This window comes from Eretmochelys imbricata, chromosome 24 (assembly GCF_965152235.1).
Source record: "Eretmochelys imbricata isolate rEreImb1 chromosome 24, rEreImb1.hap1, whole genome shotgun sequence".
NCBI lineage: Eukaryota > Metazoa > Chordata > Testudines > Cheloniidae > Eretmochelys > Eretmochelys imbricata.
The window spans coordinates 15,427,942-15,447,203 of NC_135595.1; the positions used below are offsets into that span (position 1 = coordinate 15,427,942).

General features: G+C 54.0%; 1 long non-coding RNA gene, 1 other non-coding gene and 1 pseudogene across 3 annotated transcripts; all 3 read right to left on the bottom strand.

The window, feature by feature from the left end:
- Positions 1–8,574: 8,574 nt before the first annotated feature.
- LOC144279519 (uncharacterized) lies at positions 8,575–19,236 on the bottom strand. 2 transcript variants are annotated; one of them, XR_013348679.1, is made up of 2 exons: positions 19,008–19,236; positions 8,575–9,599 (listed from the first exon to the last, which is right to left on the bottom strand). It is a non-coding gene; the product is annotated as an uncharacterized LOC144279519 (long non-coding RNA). The 2 variants fall into 2 exon arrangements; XR_013348680.1 differs by lacking the exon at positions 19,008–19,236 and adding an exon at positions 10,447–10,979.
- LOC144280054 (U2 spliceosomal RNA) lies at positions 13,490–13,680 on the bottom strand. The gene has a single exon (XR_013348722.1). It is a non-coding gene; the product is annotated as a U2 spliceosomal RNA (small nuclear RNA).
- On the bottom strand, positions 18,772–18,870 carry LOC144280047 (U2 spliceosomal RNA; annotated as a pseudogene).
- Positions 19,237–19,262: the final 26 nt, after the last annotated feature.

The window sequence follows — 19,262 nt, forward strand, 5'->3', positions numbered from 1 at the left end:
ATTGGATACTATTAATTTAGGCTTAAATAGAGACTGGGAGTGGCTAAGTCATTATGCAAGGTAGCCTATTTCCTCTTGTTTTTTCCTACCCCCCCCCCCGATGTTCTGGTTTAACTTGGATTTAAACTTGGAGAGTGGCCAGTTTGGATGAGCTATTACCAGCAGGAGAGTGAGTTTGTGTGTGTATGGGGGTGGGTTTTTGGAGGGGGGTGAGGGAGTGAGAGAACCTGGATTTGTGCAGGAAATGGCCTAACTTCATTATCATGCACATTGTGTAAAGAGTTGTCACTTTGGATGGGCTATCACCAGCAGGAGAGTGAATTTGTGTGGGGGGTGGAGGGTGAGAAAACCTGGATTTGTGCTGGAAATGGCTTTTAGATAAGCTATTACCAGCAGGACAGTGGGGTGGGAGGAGGTATTGTTTCATATTCTCTGTGTATATATAGAGTCTGCTGCAGTTTCCACGGTATGCATCTGATGAAGTGAGCTGTAGCTCACGAAAGCTCATGCTCAAATAAATTCGTTAGTCTCTAAGGTGCCACAAGTACTCCTTTTCTTATTGTGTAAAGAGTTGTCACTTTGGATGGGCTATCACCAGCAGGAGAGTGAATTTGTGTGGGGGGGTGGAGGGTGAGAAAACCTGGATTTGTGCTGGAAATGGCCTAACCTGTTGCTCACTTTAGATAAGCTATTACCAGCAGGACAGTGGGGTGGGAGGAGGTATTGTTTCATATTCTCTGTGTATATATAAAGTCTGCTGCAGTTTCCACGGTATGCATCTGATGAAGTGAGCTGTAGCTCACGAAAGCTCATGCTCAAATAAATTGGTTAGTCTCTAAGGTGCCACAAGGACTCCTTTTCTTTTTGCGAATACAGACTAACACGGCTGTTACTCTGAAACCTGTCATAGATAGCTAGGTTTGCGATGACTGGGAGAACTGCATGGTGACTTGCCTGCCTGGTGCAAAGGTTGCAGGTCTCTCGAGACATCTAGATAAACGTTTGTGTAGTGCTGGGGAGGAGCCGGTGACATAGGGAAGGATAGGAGAGAGGCCCTGGAGGCTAAATTTAGGCTGCCAGGTAAGAGATTGAAGTCCAGGACCTCCAAGGTAGCATTCTCTGAATGCTTCCAGTTCCACACGCAGGGCCAGTTAGACAGGCAGAACTGCAGGGTCTCAATGCGTGGCTGAAACAACGGTGTAGGGAAGAGGGGTTTAGTTTTATTAGGAACTGGAAAACCTTTTGGGAAAGGGGGAGCCTATCCAGGAAGGATGGGCTCCACTTAAACCAAAATGGAACAGGACGGCTGGCATGTCAAGTTAAAAAGGTCGTAGAGCAGCTTTTAAACTAAGGGCTAGGGGAAAGCGGACAGGCGCGGAGGAGCATGCGGTTCGGACAGAGACTTCCCTTAGGGCAGCGTTTCTCAACCAGGGCTAGGTCTACTCCTGGGGGTACGCCGAGGCCTTCCAGGGTTTACATCAAACTCATCTAGATATTTGCCTAGTTTCACAGCAGGTTACATAAAAAGCACTAACAAAGTCAGTACAAACTAAAATTTCATACAGACAATGACTTCTTTACACTCCTCTCTACACTCTCCACTGAAATGTAAGCACAATATTGATATTCCAATTGATTTATTTTATATTTGTGTGGTAACAGTGCACAAGTCAGCACTTTGTACTGGGATGCTTTTGTATTTTTATGTCTGATTTTGTAAGCAAGTACTTTTTACGTGAGTTGAAACTTGAGGGTACACAAGACAAATCAGACTCCTGAAAGGGGTACAGTAATCTGGAAAGGTTGAGAGCCAATGCTTTAGGGGAGGATCTATTAATGGAAATTCGCTATATCCAAGTAAGGAAGAGAGGATGGAATATGATAACATACGGGTAGGATCTGATGAGAAACGGTGAAATGAAAGAGTTCCATTCAATTATATCACATAATGGCAGACGGCCAAAAAGCGACAATTTTTTAAAGTGCTTATATACAAATGCTAGAAGTCTAACTACTAAGATGGGTGAACTAGGGTGCCTCCTATTAAATGAGGATATAGATATAAGAGGCATCACAGAAACTTGGGGGAATGAGGATAATCAATGGGACACAGTAATACCAGGGTACAAAATCTATCGGAAGGAGAGAACTGGTCACGCTGGTGGGAGAGCGCACTATATGTGAAAGAAAGCATGCAGTCGAATGACAGAAAAATTTTAAATTAACCAAACTGTACCACAGAATCTCTATGGATAGTAATCCCATGCTCGGAGAAAAAGAATATAGCGGTAGAGATCTACTACGGATCACCTGACCAGGATGGTGATGATAGTGACTGTGAAATGCTCGGGGAGATTAAAGAGGCTATAAAAATAAAAACCTCAATAATAATGGGGGATTTCAACTATCCCCATATTGACTGGGTACATGTCATCTCAGGATGGGATACAGAGAGAAAGTTTCTTAACACCGTAAATGACTACTCCTTGGAGCATCTAGCCCTGGCACCCCTAAGAGGAGAGGTAATTCTTGATTTAGTCCCAAGTGGAACACAGGATCTGGACTGCTCGGTAACAGTGACTATAACATAAAATTTAACATCCGGGGCGGGGGGGAGAGAGGGGGAGAAACCACAGCAGCCCACCACGGTAGCATTTAATTTCAGACAGGGGAACTACACAAAGGAAGTTAATTCAACAGAAATTAAAAGGTACAGTGCCAAAAGAGAAATCCCTACAAGCTGCATGGAAACCTTTCAAAGACACCCTAATAGAGGCTAAATTTAAATGTATAGCCCAGCTTAAAAAACACAGTAAGAGAACCAAAAAATTGCCCTTGTGGCTAAATAACAACGTAAAAGAAGCAGGTAGAGGCAAAAAGGCATCCTTTTAAAAAAGTGGAAGTTAAAGCCTATCGAGGAAAACAGAAACTCTGGCCAGCGACGTGTAAAAATATAATTAGGAAGGCCAAACAAGAATTTGAAGAACAGCTAGCCAAAGACTCAGAAAGTGACAGCAAAAAAAATGTTTTTAAGTACATCAGAAGCAGGAAGCCTGCTAAACAACGAGTGGGGTACTGGACAATTGAGATGCTAAAGGAGCACTCAAGAACGATAAGGCCGTTGCGGAGAAACTAAATGAATTCTTTGCATCAGTCTTCATGGCTGAGGATATGAGGGAGGTTCCCAAATCTGAGCCATTCTTTTTAGGTGACAAATCGGAGTAAATGTCCCAGATTGAGGTGTCGTTAGAGGAGGTTTTGGAACAAATTGATAAATTAAACAGTAATAAGTCACCAGAACCAGATGGTATTCACCCAAGAGTTCTGAAGGAACTCAGATGTGAAATCGCAGAACTGCTAACCGTGGTATGTATCCTATCAGTTAAATCAGCTTCTGTACGAGATGACGGGAGGGTGGCTCGTGTGATGCCAATTTTTAGAAAAGGTTCCAGAGGCCATCCTGGCAATTACAGGCCAGTAAGCCTAACTTCAGTCCCAAACAAATTGTAAAGAACAGAATTATCAGACACATAATTGCAGATGAAATTCTATATTGATAAATGCAAGATAATGCTCATTGGAAAACATAATCCCAGATACATGTACAAAATCATGGAGTCTAAATTAGCTGTTACCTGGAATCACTGAGAGCTGCGTTATGTAATAGAGCCTCAGAACTCAACCTTTATACTGTGGCTGAAGACAGTAGTGGCTGTGAGAGATGCTGTCCTGGAGGAGCAGTACTAACTTCTGACCGCAAACCATGAGTGGAGGACAGCAGGAGCGGTGTGCTAAAGGAATATTTGTTCATAGGACTGTCAGATCTGCAGGCGGGGAAACTGAGGCAAAGAACATTGCCCAACGTACTGTGGAAGTGGGGATTTTGCTTTGTATTCATTCACCACGCAGCTGATTTATTGTGTCCTACCTTAATGCTGTTCCTTTTCTCGTATAAGTTTTCTTTGTTTCAATGACACAGTTACTGAGGACTTGCGAGAGAAGATTTGCCTGTTAAGGGTGCCTAAGGAGGGGGATTTCATTTTCCCCAGGCTTCTCGGTGGCCAGCGTGTTTGTTCATTTCACGCAGAACCTCTAGATATTTCAACCAGGCCCTTGCTGCTACTGACAACACCTGGCAGAAGGGGTCCCTTAGTAACTGGTCTCTGTGGAACAATCACAGGACTTCAGGGGGGTATGTATGACTGTTTTCTATCATTTAATTAAAACTAGGGCTTTCGTTTGGGCCTCATTCTGTTAAATAGATTGAATAATTATATAGTTCATTTTCCTTCTGCCACCAAAGCTCTCATTAAAGCCACGGGGAGCCTGAAATGCAAAAGGATCACAGGCCTGAATGCCCTGTGACTTCAAAGATAGTTTTACGCTGAGGGGCTCTCATAAGCGAAAACTCAAAATTGCTGTCAAGTAGAGTTATTTGTCTGGTTTTCTGTTTCTAGACTATAGAAAATGATGACTATTTGCAGGACCAAATTGATGTAATTTATTTTTTAAATTGCTACTTTGGCTTTTTTACAGAAATAGCAGCAAACTGCTCTTCTACCAACTCTTGTGAAAGGTTCTAGTTTTGCTTGATCAGGTTAGTTCCGTTCAGTGGTGACTGTGCGGTTTTGTCCTGGTGTAACTCCAGTGTCCAATTTAATGCATTTGTCCAGTTGATTCTTTTCTGGAGTGTACATTGTCCCAGACTCTTAAACAAGACGTTTTCAATACTGAAATGCAGCCTGGAAATAATGTCCAGACACACCTTGATCGTGGAGTTGCTTGAAATACCTGCTGGCTTGGAACCTTCGAGCTTGCACGCGCTTGATAATACCAACTGAAGCGATGAACAGTGTGGAAGGGGAGAGCTCAGGACATGGTCCTGTCGGCCCAAACATCAGTGTCACTACTATCTTATTCCTTCCCAAGTACCTGCAGATTTAGGATCCCAGCTGTGGGCTCTGCACCATGGTGCACAGAGGCCCCGTTCCCTCCCTGCCTCGATGGCTATTGTCTGGCTGCATTAATTGTGTTCCAGTAGGGTGTGGAGCTCTGTGGGGCAGTGACCGCACTGGCCCCAGACAGGGCAGAGCCCAGATGGCGGTGCTGGCCCACGAAAGAGAAAGCCTCCTGCACGGTGGAGAAAGAAGCCCGGATGTTCTGAGCCCCTTGGCCGAAGGCTGGACAGCGCAGGACACGCTGCTGCCTGGCAGCGGAGGGAGACCGGACTCTGGGTGAGAGAGAGCGTGGGGGAAAACGAACAGCGAATGGGGGCCTCTTCTCCTATGCAAGGATCTCTTATGTTGACCCTAGGGAGAGGTCCCGTCCCCCATCCCACAGGTGGAGTCTCACCCACCCCGGTCCCACTATTCCTGGGCACTTGCAGATGACCTTGCTCAGAACCCTCTGGGACAGCCTCGGTGGCCCTGAAGCACCCAGGCTTTCCCCTACAGCGGGATTCTCACCCCGCCCCAGTCCCTACACACTAGTACCTGTAGCGTCCCCACGCAGAGAGTCCCACCGCTTCCCCGCTTCCCCTTAGTTTTCCCTAGATAGCGGGTCACCCTGCACAGAGCCACCTGCCGCCCACCAGTGTCCCCTGTGCAGCCCCGAACCGGGGTCTCCGCAGCCCCTTGGCTACCGCCGGCTGGCCACTTGGCGGGAGCAGCGCACGCGCAGTAGTTCCGACAGACCCTTCACAGGCGCGGACCCGACCAAACCCTACGGCCTCCCCGCCCCCTTTTCGAGCCGGAGGCAGGCTGAGCTCCTATTGGTCCGGGCGGCGGAGGGGCGGAGCATAACACGAGTCCTGAACCCGGCCACGCCTTTGGAACCGGGGGGGAGGGGGGGGCGAGTGGGCTCCTGCTGGGCTTGCTACGCCCCGTGCGCCGCGAGGGGAGGGGTCAGACCGACTGATCCGCTGCCCCGAGCGGCTGAGCCCCGGGCTCCCCGCCCTCTGAACCCGCCCCCTCCCCCGCCAGCTGGCTGAGCCCCGGGCTCCCCGCCCTCTGAATCCGCCCCCCTCCCCCGCCGGCTGGCTGAGCCCCGGGCTCCCCGCCCTCTGAACCCGCCCCCCTCCCCCGCCGGCTGGCTGAGCCCCGGGCTCCCCGCCCTCTGAACCCGCCCCCTCCCCCGCCGGCTGGCTGAGCCCCGGGCTCCCCGCCCTCTGAACCCGCCCCCTCCCCCGCCAGCTGGCTGAGCCCCGGGCTCCCCGCCCTCTGAACCCGCCCCCCTCCCCCGCCGGCTGGCTGAGCCCCGGGCTCCCCGCCCTCTGAACCCGCCCCCCTCCCCCGCTAGTTGGCTGAGCCCCGGGCTCCCCGCCCTCTGAACCCGCCCCCTCACCTCCCCCTCACCCTCGGAGGAGGCCCCGGCCCGCAGTGGGTGCCCGGCGGGGCTCTGGCTGACCGGACCCCGCTGTCTCCGGCGAGAGACTCGCTCTGCGCTGCAGGGACAGAGCCTGGCCACGGGGCCCCGGCCTGGGGCTCGGTCCCGGGGAGCCGCTTCGGCCCTTTGAATTCTCCCTGCGGAGCGGGAGGTAGGTGAGGTCTCAGCTGCCACGGGACCAGCTTCCCGGGGGAGACGCGGTGGAGCGCGCGCCTCTCGCTACCTGCCGCCCGGACCTGCCCATGCGCCGGGGGGGGGGAATGGAAAAGTTTGGCTCGCAGATTCTTTCGGACCCCCCCCCCCCCAAAGAAAGCAGCCGCCTCCCAGCTGTTGCTCCTACGTGGGGGGCGCAGCTCGGAGGCTCTGGCTGCTGGGGGGAGCATGTGGCCAAGCGGTGCCAGCAAACCCTGGCAGAAATCTGTGAGGGGGGGGGCACCTGACCGTAAATCCCGTCCCGCCCCCCAGCTCTCCTGGCATCGCTCGGGGAGGTGGATTAAGGGCAGCGGCGGGAGAGCCGCTCCGCCGAGGGGCCGGGCTGAAGGGCTCCCGCCGCGCAGCTGCAGAGATCGGGGAGGCTGGACCTGACTCCGGCGTGACTCGAGGGGCTCAGCATTCGCTGTTTTCCGTCCGACGTGAAGGCGAATAAGGAAATAAACCCTGTTACCTGATCCCAGCTCCTGGGTTGTCTGCCATCCTGGGGCTGCCCTAAGGAATCCAGGTAAACCGCAATCGGTCGAGGTACTTATCTGGCCCCCACCACTGCAGTCTCTGTGCACCTCCTGATTCTATCCCCGCCACGCTTGTGAAGGAGGGAAGTGGTGCTGTTCGTTGATAGCGGCCCTGGGAAATTAAATGACTAGCCCCGGGGCACCGAGGGAACTGGGCCCAGATTCTTAAAGGTATTTAGGCACTTAACTCGCATGGAAATCAGTGGGAGTTAAGCATCCAAACACCTTCGAGGTCGGATCTGAGCCTTTGTGGCTGAGTTAGGAATAGAACCAGTGACTTTCCAGGCTCAGTTCAGTACCCTACCTACCAGACCTTCCTTTTCTCCCACTTAAAATGAAGCCGGCAGTTACGCTGCCCCCTCCCCACTTTTATATATGTGCATATTTTTTTCAGTCGCACATGGATCACGGGTATGATGTAAATCCACTGTCTTCAGATCCACAGCCAAGACCTGTTCTGATTAACTACAGGCATAAAATACCCAAGGACACAGGTCCCAGTTCCTCCTCCTGTTGGTGGTGCCCTGGAAATGAGCTGGTGTGTCCCCGCTACCTCTACTTTGTGGCTGTTGTGGCCTCCCAAGAGATGGTGGGGAAGGGGGAGGCGCCTGGGGCATTATTTAGGTTGGGTTTCTCCCTGTGGACGAGGTCCTTCAGCCTTTGGCAGCGGGGGGGTAGCGGCAGCAGCTCTGAAAGATGATGACCCCGCCGAGTGCCCACAGAGATGTGTGGAAAGGGGACCCTTCTGGCTGTAGCTGGTGGGGTGTGTCTATTGTTCGTTAAGCTCATGTGTGTCTGTCTCGTTTATGGCTAATTTTACCCCTTCCTTTGGGTGCTTTAGGTTTCCTTTTTCGGGGGAGGGGCGGGCAGAGGGAAGTGTGCCGAGAATAAATGGCTCGTGCCAACAGCGTGTTTCGCCTTGGCAAAAGTAACCCGGAGCAGGGCCAGGTGCAGGCTACAGACTTACATCGGTATCACTGCCTTGCTCGGGGGCGTGACAAATCCGCCACCGCCCTGCCGCTAAAAGGCGCGCAGTGTAGCTGCGGTTTGTCTGCGGGAGAGAGCTCTCCCGCACACAAAACCATTCCACCCCCCAGGAGCAGCAGCAGGTCCCTGCACACAGAGCGCTGCTCGCTCGGGCGCTTTTCGGAGTTAAACTTCTGTTTTTCGGGCGTGCGGGTGGGGATTTTGGGTTGGTTTTTTAAGCCCCCAGAAAGACAATAACAGGGCTGTTGCTCTGAAAAGTGTAGACAAAGCCTCAGAGTTTCACTGCTTGCTAAGTAGAAGGAGGAATAGCTTGTTTAGGGTAGTTAACACCTTTCAAGGGGCCCTTTTTTGAGGTGAAGTGGCCTGTTAACACTCCTGCAGTCACAGGAAAGAAAATAAAGGGGCGGAGGGGAAAGCGGTTGGGGGAGGTGGTTAGCGGTTTCCAGATTGTTGTAAATAAACCCTCAAGCCGGTATCTTTATTCTCTCCGGGATTTTTAGTGTCTAGCAAAGTTATGAATTTCAACTCCCAGGCCCGTCTTTTTGAAAGTGTTGTGCAGGTTTCCTTTGAGGATGAGGGCTGATAGATCACATACAAGAGTGATTGCTCCGTGAGAAGTGCTCACCCACAGACGACGTGGTGGTCTTGTCTTATCATTTTCCTGTTCGTTTGTGAGCATAGTGATTCTCTGGTTTCACCCACATAGTTGTTGTGGGGGCATTTGGTGCACTGGATGAGGTAAACCACATGTTGTGATTGGCATGTGTAGGACCCGTGGCTCTCGAAAGGCGTGTTGCGGAGTGTGTTGGTCGTTGTTGCAGTGGAGATGTGTCTGCAGGTTTTGCGTCTGGTGCTGCCGTGAGCTGGTGTGTCCTGGTCTGTGGGGAGCTCGCTTCTGATGATGAGCTTGGAGAGAGATTAGGGGTTGTTTTGAAGGCCAGAAGTGGGGCTTCAGGAAAGATTTCTTTCAGGATGGGGTTCCTATCAAGTATGGGTTTTAGTTGTTTGATACCCCCTATGGGTTGCAGCGTAGGGTGTAGTAGGTGAGCACTAGGGGTGTGCGGTCGGTGGGGGTTTTATTTCTGTATTGAAGCACGTTTCCTTGGTGTATCTGGGTGGCCCATTCCACGATGCGATGTACTTCTCTGGTGGGGTGTCCCCCTTTGGCGAAGGCGGTTTTGAGCGTGTTAAGATGCCTGTCCCGGACTGTCTCCTCAGAGCGTATTCTGTGGGATCTGATTGCCTGCCGGTAGACCACAGACTGCTTGGTGCGTTTGGGGTGATTTCTGGATCTGTGAAGATAGGTGTGGTGATCCGTGGGTTTCCTCTATGTCTCGAGGGGTTCCTATGTCTGTAGGGTTCCAAGCATTGGCAAACACTGTCCTCTGCGTGTCCTTGCTTGTCCAAAGGGGAGTGGATGGGGTGGCACCAGTGGGTTTTGGAGAATGTCAGGTGTGTGGGGCTCTTGGCACCTTGCAGGATCAAGGCCTTTGAGTGTATCTGTAAAATAAGGAGAGTGTTCTTGTTGGTCAGAGGGAGGTTTTTGCAGGTTATAAAACGGAACGCTTCTGTGTAGACCTGAGTAATGGGGTTGTGGGGAGGGGGAGAAACTTAGCTGTGGGCAGCTGGTTCCACCGTTGCCCATTCTGGGGCTTCTCCCACCTTTCTGTCCAACAGCTGGTACTGGCCACAGTTGGAGACGGGGATAGCGGAATTGCAGGCAACCCCTTTTTATTGTTTTTGTGTAAAGTCAAAGAGGCAGCTTGGAGGAAAGGGACCTGAGAGCCCTCTGTGGCTATTCAGCTGCAGAGAAGCCAGAGGACTGACTGGTTTCGCTTCTCAGATGATATTAGCAGGTAGCAAGGAATGTCTGAAAGCCACTCAACTGCATGCAAAGCTCAGTAAAGGCTCTTCGAGTGGTTCTCTGAACCTAAGTGGGAGCGGGACCCACACGTTTGGGTTTCGGAGGGTTTGTTCTGTTTAGGGGACAAGGGAACTATTTTGTTCTTAGGTAAAAGATCAGTGACTGGTGGGTGCCGGTGCCCTGCATAACTATACAATAGGATCACCACAGCATTTGCCCCCCTACCAGTGCAGAAGGTGTTACTCACCTAATTTTTCTAACCTGGAGAAGTCTGATCTCTAGTTTTATGGCCCCCTGCCCCTCTCAAAGGAGCCGGGGGCGGGGGGGAAACAGACTGAGGTCTGTGGAGCAAAGGCTGCTTCTCAAGCTATGTCTGTGCTGGGCCTGACACAATGGATCCGTAACCTCAGCTGGGTTCCCAGGTGCTACTGTGCTATTAATATTAATAATAAAGACTCCAACCCTGTAACTCTGCTCGTCTACCTCTTTCCTGCCTTTAGTCTTTGTTGTAGATCTTGAATCCTTGGTGCCAAGGAGCTCCTTGTCCCCCACTGACTCTGGGAGGGGAAGATGCAGAAATCTAAAATTAACATCTGCGCTTAGAACAAAGCTGGTCTTTCAGACTCTGCAAGTGTGAGAATACTTCCCTTCTCAATAGTGCTTTTCACCCAGTCGTCTGGTATCAGTCTGGCTCCGCGAGATGGAACGGGATCTAGCTCCTGTCTTCGGTACTGAGTGGACCCCATTACAATAGTATTTGAGCCCCTCGCAATCTGCAGGGCATGGCTGTTGTTCCCTCTGGACAGGTGGGGAACTGAGACACAGGGAAGCTATGCGACTTACCGGAGGTAACAAAGGGAGTCTGTGGTGGAGCAGGGAATTGCACCCAGATCTCCTAAATCACAGGCCGGCGCCCCACCTCAGCTCTGCCTCTTACAAAGAGGGACACCGCACCCTAAGCCAACACACAGCTCAACTTTTTTTTTTTTCTCTTCTCTCCCCACTCCCACCCCCCCTTCCCCACTGGTAGTTTCCCCGAGGGGAGGTGCAGCATTCCTGGAGGTACTGCAATACCAGGTCGACGTGTGGCGTGGATGGAGCAAGCTCCTATTCCGTCTCCCTGGCGGAGCAGAGCTCAGTACATCCAGAAAGGTGCATATATTTCACAACGGCAATTCTTCCAGTTGTTTGTTCCTATCTCCTGTGACTTTTTGTGGAGCGTGCATGAGAAGACCCCGTAACAGAAAAGAGAAGTCCGGTTCAGTTTCCACTGCCTTAGCGGGTGACGCGCTGGAGAGCTGCTTATCCCTGTTCCTGCGCTCTGAATATAAATCGGTCTCTGAGGAGATTAGACTCCAAAGAGCTTCTGAGGGGCAGGTCCGCTCTAGCTCTGCGGAGAAGAGACCGAGACTGTTAAGACTCTGGGGGTTCCCCGTTTGATATTTAAGTATTGAAAATGTGCCATTTATTGGGGAGGGGCTGTCATCTCAAAGGTTCCTTTGCCTTTCCCTCCCTTCCTTTCGCTGCCTCTCAGACTAGGTAAAGCTGCAACAATGGATTCCTAGATTTTAAGGGCAGCAGGGACAATGGGATCATTTGATCTGGCCGCCTGTTTAACACAGGCCATAGAATTTTATCCATTTTCCCCTGTACGGAGCCAAATAACGTGCTGGACTATGCTGGCGTGCAGGCCTGATGGCTGGAGAGAGGGAGAATACAACACTGCCCTCAGCAGTTTCTTCCTCCAAGGGGGCACCAATGAACATGCCCAAGCTATCAACTCTGTCGCGTGGGAGCCCTGCAGATGTAGGTGCTTGTCTGCCTGGGAACAGTTCCTGCCATGGCCAGAGCGGAATAGCTTTGGAAGCGGAGTAGTAATTTTGGGGAATAAAGTTGCTTTTATTTGGAACAGAGTGCCCGTGTCGGGGGGTGACACTGGAAGAGCTACAGCGGAGTGGTTACTCTGCTTCTAGGAGGCCAGTCAATGCCCCCGTGTAGACGAAAGGCATCAGCCTTCGTGGGTCACAACAGCCAGCTCTGCTCACTCTCCAGAGCTCACTTCAGTTTGGCAGTTCTCTCTCTCTCTCTCTCTCTCTTCTCTCCCGTTGGGGCTGGTTGTGATTTCACAGCTTGGTGGAAAAACAAAAAACGGCAAGGGAGGGGGAAACAACTCTCTCCCTGAGCCCTGGTCTACGCTTCCAATGGATTTTGGTGTAAAATGCATTCCCTGAGTGACACCTTCTATTGACCTAGCCCCATCTCCCCCCAACCTCTCCCCCCCCGGCTGTAGACTGGTTTCTCCTAGGGAGATAGCTTGGGCAATGGATTTCTCCCAGCCAGGGGCTCACACTCCCAGCGCTGCAGCTGGGCCACTGAAGCATTTAGTGGAGACGCTACCGAGGCGGGCGGGAGAAGCTCTTTCAGTGGCATAGGTAGCGTCTCCACAAACCGTTGCCACAAACCAGCCTTTCACACAAGAAACAACGAGGAGTCCTTGGGGCACCTTAGAGATGAAAACATTTACTTGGGTATCAGCTTTTTGTGGGCTATAACTCACTTCCTCAGATGCATGGAGTGAAAGGTACAGTAAGCGGGTATAAATATACAGCACATGAAAAGATGGAAGTTGCCTTACCAAGTTGGGGGGCGGGTCAGGGCTCAGGAGGCCACTTCCCAACAGTTGACCACTTCCCAACAGTTGACAAGCAGGTGTGACTATCAACAGAGGGGAAATTACTTGTTGTAGTGACCCAGCCGCTCCCAGTCTCTATTCAGGCCTCGTTTGATGGTGTCAAGTTTGCAAATTAATTCCAGCGGCGCAGTTTCTCGTTGACTCCTCCCCGTCGTTTTTGCTGATACAGACTCGCGGGGCTACCCCTCTGAAACCTTTCACACAAGAGTAACACCGAGCTCTTCACAGCTGTAAAGCATGTCACACACACTGCATAATGTACTCTCCTGGGAGAGGAGGCAAACAGTTTAATCTTTGCTCTGCAGAGCACTTTGAAACGGGCAGCCACCCTGAAGCGTCCTGTCCCAAGCCACATCCTAGGAACCAGAAGTTAAACAGGAGTGTTTTGAACTTCTGTTACAGAGGATTGGGGCCCTTGCGTGCTGGGTGCAGTACCACACCTACTGCCTTCACTTGAGCTTACAAATCAAAACACATGGACCAGCTGTTGCGTGGGGAGAAGAATACAACCTGTCTATCCGCTCATCAGGCGGTTATTTCTTTTTATACTATTGAAGGTCACGTGTCTATAAAGAAGTATCTGCCTGATAAACCCCTATTCACGCCTCCTCCTGCTAAAAGCACTCACCGCGCAAAGCAGAGTCCCGGCTTTTTAAATAATTCTCCAGTCACACACAAAGCTCTCCTCGCCCGGCTCCCAGGATTACAACAGACCCTCAGTGCAACCGACCAACCCACCGCCCCCCACGAACAAACTAAAGAGTTGAATGCCTGAGGATTAGAAAAGAAAGACACCGACTGAATCTGTTTTTGAACCACGATAATTTCCCCGAGGGGAGGTGCACCGTTCCCGGAAGTACTGCAATACCGGGTCGATGCGCGGAGTGGACGGAGCAAGCTCCTATTCCATCTCCCTGTTCCAAAAATCCATTTAATATATAGTCCTCGGATAGAGGACGTATCAGATATTAAACTGATAAGAACAGATTTAATAATTTTATTTGAGATAATGTTGAAATAAGGAACGGTACAGAGTTCAAGCATAGGAGATTCTGGTTGTCGGGGGATAAGGTACAGATTATCAAGGGGTGCAAAATTCGATTTAGGAGCTGGTGGAGCAAGGATCACATAATAATCTGCAAATTCCCCGACCGGGGGAAAGTTTAACCGGTCAGAGTACAGGCATCGAGATATGGGGTAAGTTATCCACACAACAGCTACGTTCAGTATGCTGGGTATAGCGAGGGAATATGGGGGTGGGGATGGGTCTACCCTCATTTGGTGGGGTTTAATGTTCAGCGGGCTTACGGTTCCAGTTCATACGGTCCGATGGGGAAGGCCTCTCAGTCTCTTTCCCACAGTGTGTGCACAGTGTCGTACCGGCTCACTCCTCCTGGTACTGTCGGTGGCCGGAGATGTGCTCGATGTAGATGTCCCTGGACCATCGGATGGTGTCCGAGACCATGAGGCGTCGCATGAGCCGTGCGTAGCATCTACCGATCCCGCAGGTCCGCAGCACACGCTCGTTGCAGGGGTCCCAGGCGCCCAGGGCTCCGACCACCAGGGCGTCCAGCTGCACCTCGTAGCCCTTTGTTCTCAGGGTGTCGGCCAGAGGGGCGTATTTTTCCAGTTTCCGAGCTCGAGCTTCTCGGAAGGCCGGGGTCCTGTTCTCGAAAGGGACCGTAATGTCAACTAGGATGATCTTTTTCTGGGTTTCGTTGGTGACAACCACGTCGGGTCGTAGCGGGCTGTCGGTACCGGGGATGGCGCAGTTCACAGCGACCTCCCCCAGGCTGGGTGAGATGGCTTTCACCAGGCGGTTCTGGATGGCGTTGTGGCGCAGTTGCCAGGCTCTGGAGTGGGGCTTGCAGCTGCACAGGACGTGGGGCAAGGTCTCGTTGGAGTAGCCGCACTTCCTGCAACGCTTGTCTCGGTTCCCGTGGCGGACGGCTCCGTTGAGCGGGACACAGTTGAGCCGGGCGCGGTGGATGAACCGCCAGTCGGCGAAGCGGGTGAAGCCGCCCCCGGCGAGGAAGTGGTTGCTGGCGTCCCACTTGCTGGTCAGTTCGAAGGCTTTTCCCTGGTCCGGCTTGCGTTTCAGGGCTTCTACGTACAGCGAGTGGGTGGCTGCCTTCAGGGTCCTTTCCAGCAGGCCCCTGGCGCTCGGGGTGACGATGGTGTTGCCCTCGGACCTGATCTGTGGCACCAGGACACCCAGCTCCTGACGCTCCTCACACCACTCCCAGCAGCAGCCGATGCGCTTCCCCAGGCGGCGCGTGGCGTTGCGGGCGCGGGACCACAGCGAAGCGATGTCGCCCCCATCTCGGCCGAATTCGCCATCCAGGGAACCGCTCAGGAAGCTGGCGATGTCTTGGCTGGAGGGGGCTCTACCGATCCGCTTTTGCGTTGCGTCGTGGAGGGCTTTCGCTGCGATGCTCCTTACCGTGGCGTCGGGGCACGTCAGCAGGCGGAAGGCGTGGGTGATCACTGCGATGTCACACAGGTCACCCATGCGGGGGACATTGGCACCGCCATGCCTGTGGGTGATATAGACCAGCTCGTTGCTGGCTCTCTGGGGAAGGAACAGCCACTTCTTCACCAGCTGCCGGATGACCTTGTCCGCCTTGTTGAGGGGTACCTTTGCCACGGCGGAACCCCTCAGGACGAACGAGATGCGGGGGATCAGGAAGGTGTTCAGGGCGTTTATCTTTTGCCACGGTGCTAGCAGTGAGGTGTCGATCTTGGCGGTATCCTGTAGGATCTCTTGGATGGTGTCCTCGGGCGTCTGGCGGACACGGAAACCCGTCGGTGTGCCAAGGTGTCGGTAGGCCTGCCCCTCTGCCAGGGGGATGACGGGCTCGCCCTGAATCTGGAATTCCGTCCCCTGCACGGAGTCCCTTTTGCTGCCATCTATGTGGAGGGATGCGCATTTCTTTGCGTTGAAGCGGAGCCCCATCCAATCGGCAACTCGACTGGTGGCATCTAGCATACGCTGGAGGTTCTCTGGGTCGTCTGCGGTCAGGACCAGGTCATCCGCGTAAGCCAGGACGCTCACCCTCTCGCCGTGGAGGTTGAAGCCGCCTGCGCCCTTGGAGATCGCTCGTAGCAGCGGCTCCATGGCGAGGTTAAAGATGATGGGGCTGAGGGGACAGCCCTGCTTGACTCCGCACCGGATCGGGATCTCGGCTGTCTCTCCTTCGACCGAGCGAATGGTGGTGCTGCATCCCTCGTACATCTCTTGGATCGCCCGGCGGAAGGTCTCTGGCATCCCGAACTCCTGGAGCGTGGCAAAGATGTGGTGGTGGGGCATGGACCCAAAGGCGTTGGCCAGGTCCAGCCATGCTATCGTACCCTGCCTCCGCGTTCTTCTGGTCGTTTCGATGATGGTTTGGAGGACAAAGTTATGTTCGTAGCAGCCCTCGCAGGACATGAAGCCTTTCTGGGTGGAGCTGATGGCCCCCCCACGCACTGACCACTCCGTGATCCTCGACGCCAGGCAGCTGGCATAGAGCTTGTACATCGTGGAGCAGAGGGAGATGGGCCTCCAGTTGCTGGGGTCATCGCGCTCACCCTTCTTGTACACCAGAACCGTCATGGCCTTCTTCCAGGAGCTGGGAGTCCGGCAGAATCGCTTGCACTGGTTGAAGAGCGTGGCGAGGACCAGGCAGCCGGGATCTCGCTTTTTCAGGAGACTGTAGCGGATGCCGTCTTTCCCGGGAGCGGTGTTTTTTGTTTTTGAGAGCCTGGCCAACACTTCCTTGGGCGTGAAGTCAGCTTCCAGGGCGCCCGCGTCGTCGACACGGGGCAGGGGGCGGAGGCACTCAGGGCGCAGCGCGCCCTCCTGGGCTGAGCGGTCGAGTACATCTTTGAAGTAGCTGTAGAGGCGCTCAGGTGGGATCGTGCAGTAGGGCGAGGGCCCGTCGAGGATCTCCCTCATGGCTTTGGGGCGGTTTGCCCGGTACAGCTTCTGGATCCTCGAAGCCGCTGCTGGATCGTAGCGGCAGTTGGCGCCTCTCCTTCTGGTTCCCCTGGTGGTGGTGTTGGGGTTTGGAGCAGGCGTTCTGTGGGCAGGCGGGGCGTTCTCCTGGGTGGGACGTCCCCCGGGAGCGGTTTCTGCAGACAGTTCTTGGGTGAGTCTGTCTACTAGGAGGTCAAAGTTGTCGAAGGAAGCTGTCGCTCTTAGCTCCGCGGTCCAGGCAGTCTGCCACGGAGTGGCAGCCCTCTCCACTGGCTGCTGGCCCCCATGGTCCTCGACCTTGTCTGAAGCAGACTCATCACCCGCACGGTCGACTTGCCATCTATCCCGCGAGCCACCGTTCCCTTCGGATGGGAGCTGGGGCGGGATCTCCGGCGGGATGCTGGCACTACTAGTGGTCAGAGGGACGCGGTCCGGCTCGGGGGTTGCCGGGACATTGCTGGACCTTCTAGGGGTGGCTGCTGCTTGGGCGGCTGCGGCTGGAACGTGAGATCCGCTGTTGTCAGCGTCCCGCAGGATGGACTCGGGGGCCGTGCTGGGCAGTCTGGTGATGGGGGCCCGGTGGTTTTCTGTGGCTGCGGGGTTGGTTTCTTCAGTAATACGTGGAGCTTGTTGAGCGACCTGTGGCTGGGCACTGGCTCCCTTGGCTGCTGGAGTTTGCAGGGCAGACTGAGGCGTGGCTCCGGCTCTTCCGGCGATTGGGGTTCGCGGGGCGGCCTGAGGTGTGGCTCCGGCTCCTCCGGCGACAGGGTCTCGGGCCGCTATGCGCGAGGGGGCACTGATCCGTCTGGGGACGGGAACGTGCTGGGCCGGGGGCAAGGTAGTACTGAGCCGTCTCAGTATGGAGATTTGCCTGGCGACGTGGGAAGGTGAGATGGGCCTCCTGCTGCCGAGGACCTGGGTGGCGTTTCCCGCGGCAGCAGGCACCTTCCTGATCGCAGTACCCTGGTGCGCTGGTCTGGCGACGGGGGCAGCCTTCTTGACGGCAGCTTGCACAGTCGCTGTTCTTTGTTGAGGCTCAGGAGCGGTGGGCCGGCGCACAGCAGCAGGGCTGGGAGCCGGGCCAGGAGGCCGTGTGGTTCCCTTGGAGCGCTTCCTGCAGGCGACTTGGTGCGCCTTGCATTGTTTCTGCGTCTCGAAGGGCAGGCTGCAGAGGGCACAGCTGAAGGCGACCCGTTTGTTGTGGCATCTCTTTAGGTGCCTGGTGACTCCACCAAGGAGGTGGAAACTTCGGGGAGGGAAGCAGATGGGGCAGATGAGCACGTCCGCCGCGAGAGGGTACTGCAGGTAGACGGTGTCCTCATTACCTTGCAGCGGGGGGGTGCTGGTGGCACCAGCAGTATCGCTGGCTGGTTCATCCCGGCGCGGGCGGGTGGGGTCGAGAGGTCCGGCTGGGGGGGCATCTGGCAGGGGCCTGCTGTCTCCTTGGGTAGTTTCGGGGGCTGGGCAGGCATCCGGCAGGGCGCTGGAGACCCTCTGGGTGGTCTCTGGAGAGATGCTGGTCCCATCAGCGGAGATTCCCCTCTTGCTGGCGTGTAGAGGAGTGGGGGCACCCTCCACGACCTGGGCAGCTGCGAGGGTGGGAGTTGGTTGCCTGGGAGCCTCTTGCAGCGGCGGGGTGGGGGGGTTCTCTAGTGGCGGCTGGTGTTGCTGGGGAGCGGGGGGGCTCTTGGTCAGCAGCTGCTGTAAGGCGGGGGGGCTTGCCCTCCGCGGCTGGCGCTGCTGGGGAGCGGCGGGGATGTTCCTTCTGGCGGTGATGTCTCGACAGGCTGGTCTCTGGATGCGGGATCTGTCTGGAGCAGCATCTCGGAGGGGGTCCTTTGAGCAGTCGCCGGCCTTCCTTTTCGTGCTGCTGATCTGTAGTGACCTGGAGGCACTAAGGGTTTTCCTTGTAGTCGCTGCTTGAGGGGCCTTCTGTGGAGCAACAGCAGCGGTGGTATGCAGAGCAGCTGAAGATGTCTCAGTAGCAGGAGGAGGATTTTCTTCCAAAGCCGCAGCGATAGCATATTCCTCCAAGGCAGCATCGATTTTCTCAAGGATGGCAGCTGGGGAATCCATCTACGGCACACGTGTTGCAACTTGTTTATATAAATAAAATAAAAATTAAAAAAAAATAAAATAAAATAAATAAATAAATAATAATAATTAAAAAAAAAAAAAAATAATAATAAAGAGAAAGACATTAAACTGATAAGAACAGATACTACACTTGATCTTAGCCAAAAGGCCGAGAAGCGATACCCTTCCGCTGAGCTGTTCTGCAGCCCACCCGTTCCCACCGCTCTCCACGCCACGGTGACCGCTGCCGCTGAGCGGCCCTAACGCCACAGCCATGCTCCGACCACTTCCACCCTACTCCGACTGCCTTTGCCTTACCGCTGCATTTTCACCAGTCAGAGCCAACCGCCTCCGGCCTGAAAATTCAGCTTCGAAACTGCTCCATTCCTCCAGCTTGTTCGCGGTCGCCTTGTCACTCGTTTCTCTGCCCGGAAGATTCTCTCTATTTGCATGAAGCCGGCCCCTTCGCTGCAGCGTGCTGACGGCACCGGCTTGCTCACCCTGGCCTCGCGGCCCCGCTCGCGCCCCCTGCAGCACGCGCGACTCAAGCACTTTTTTTTTTTTTACCTTCCC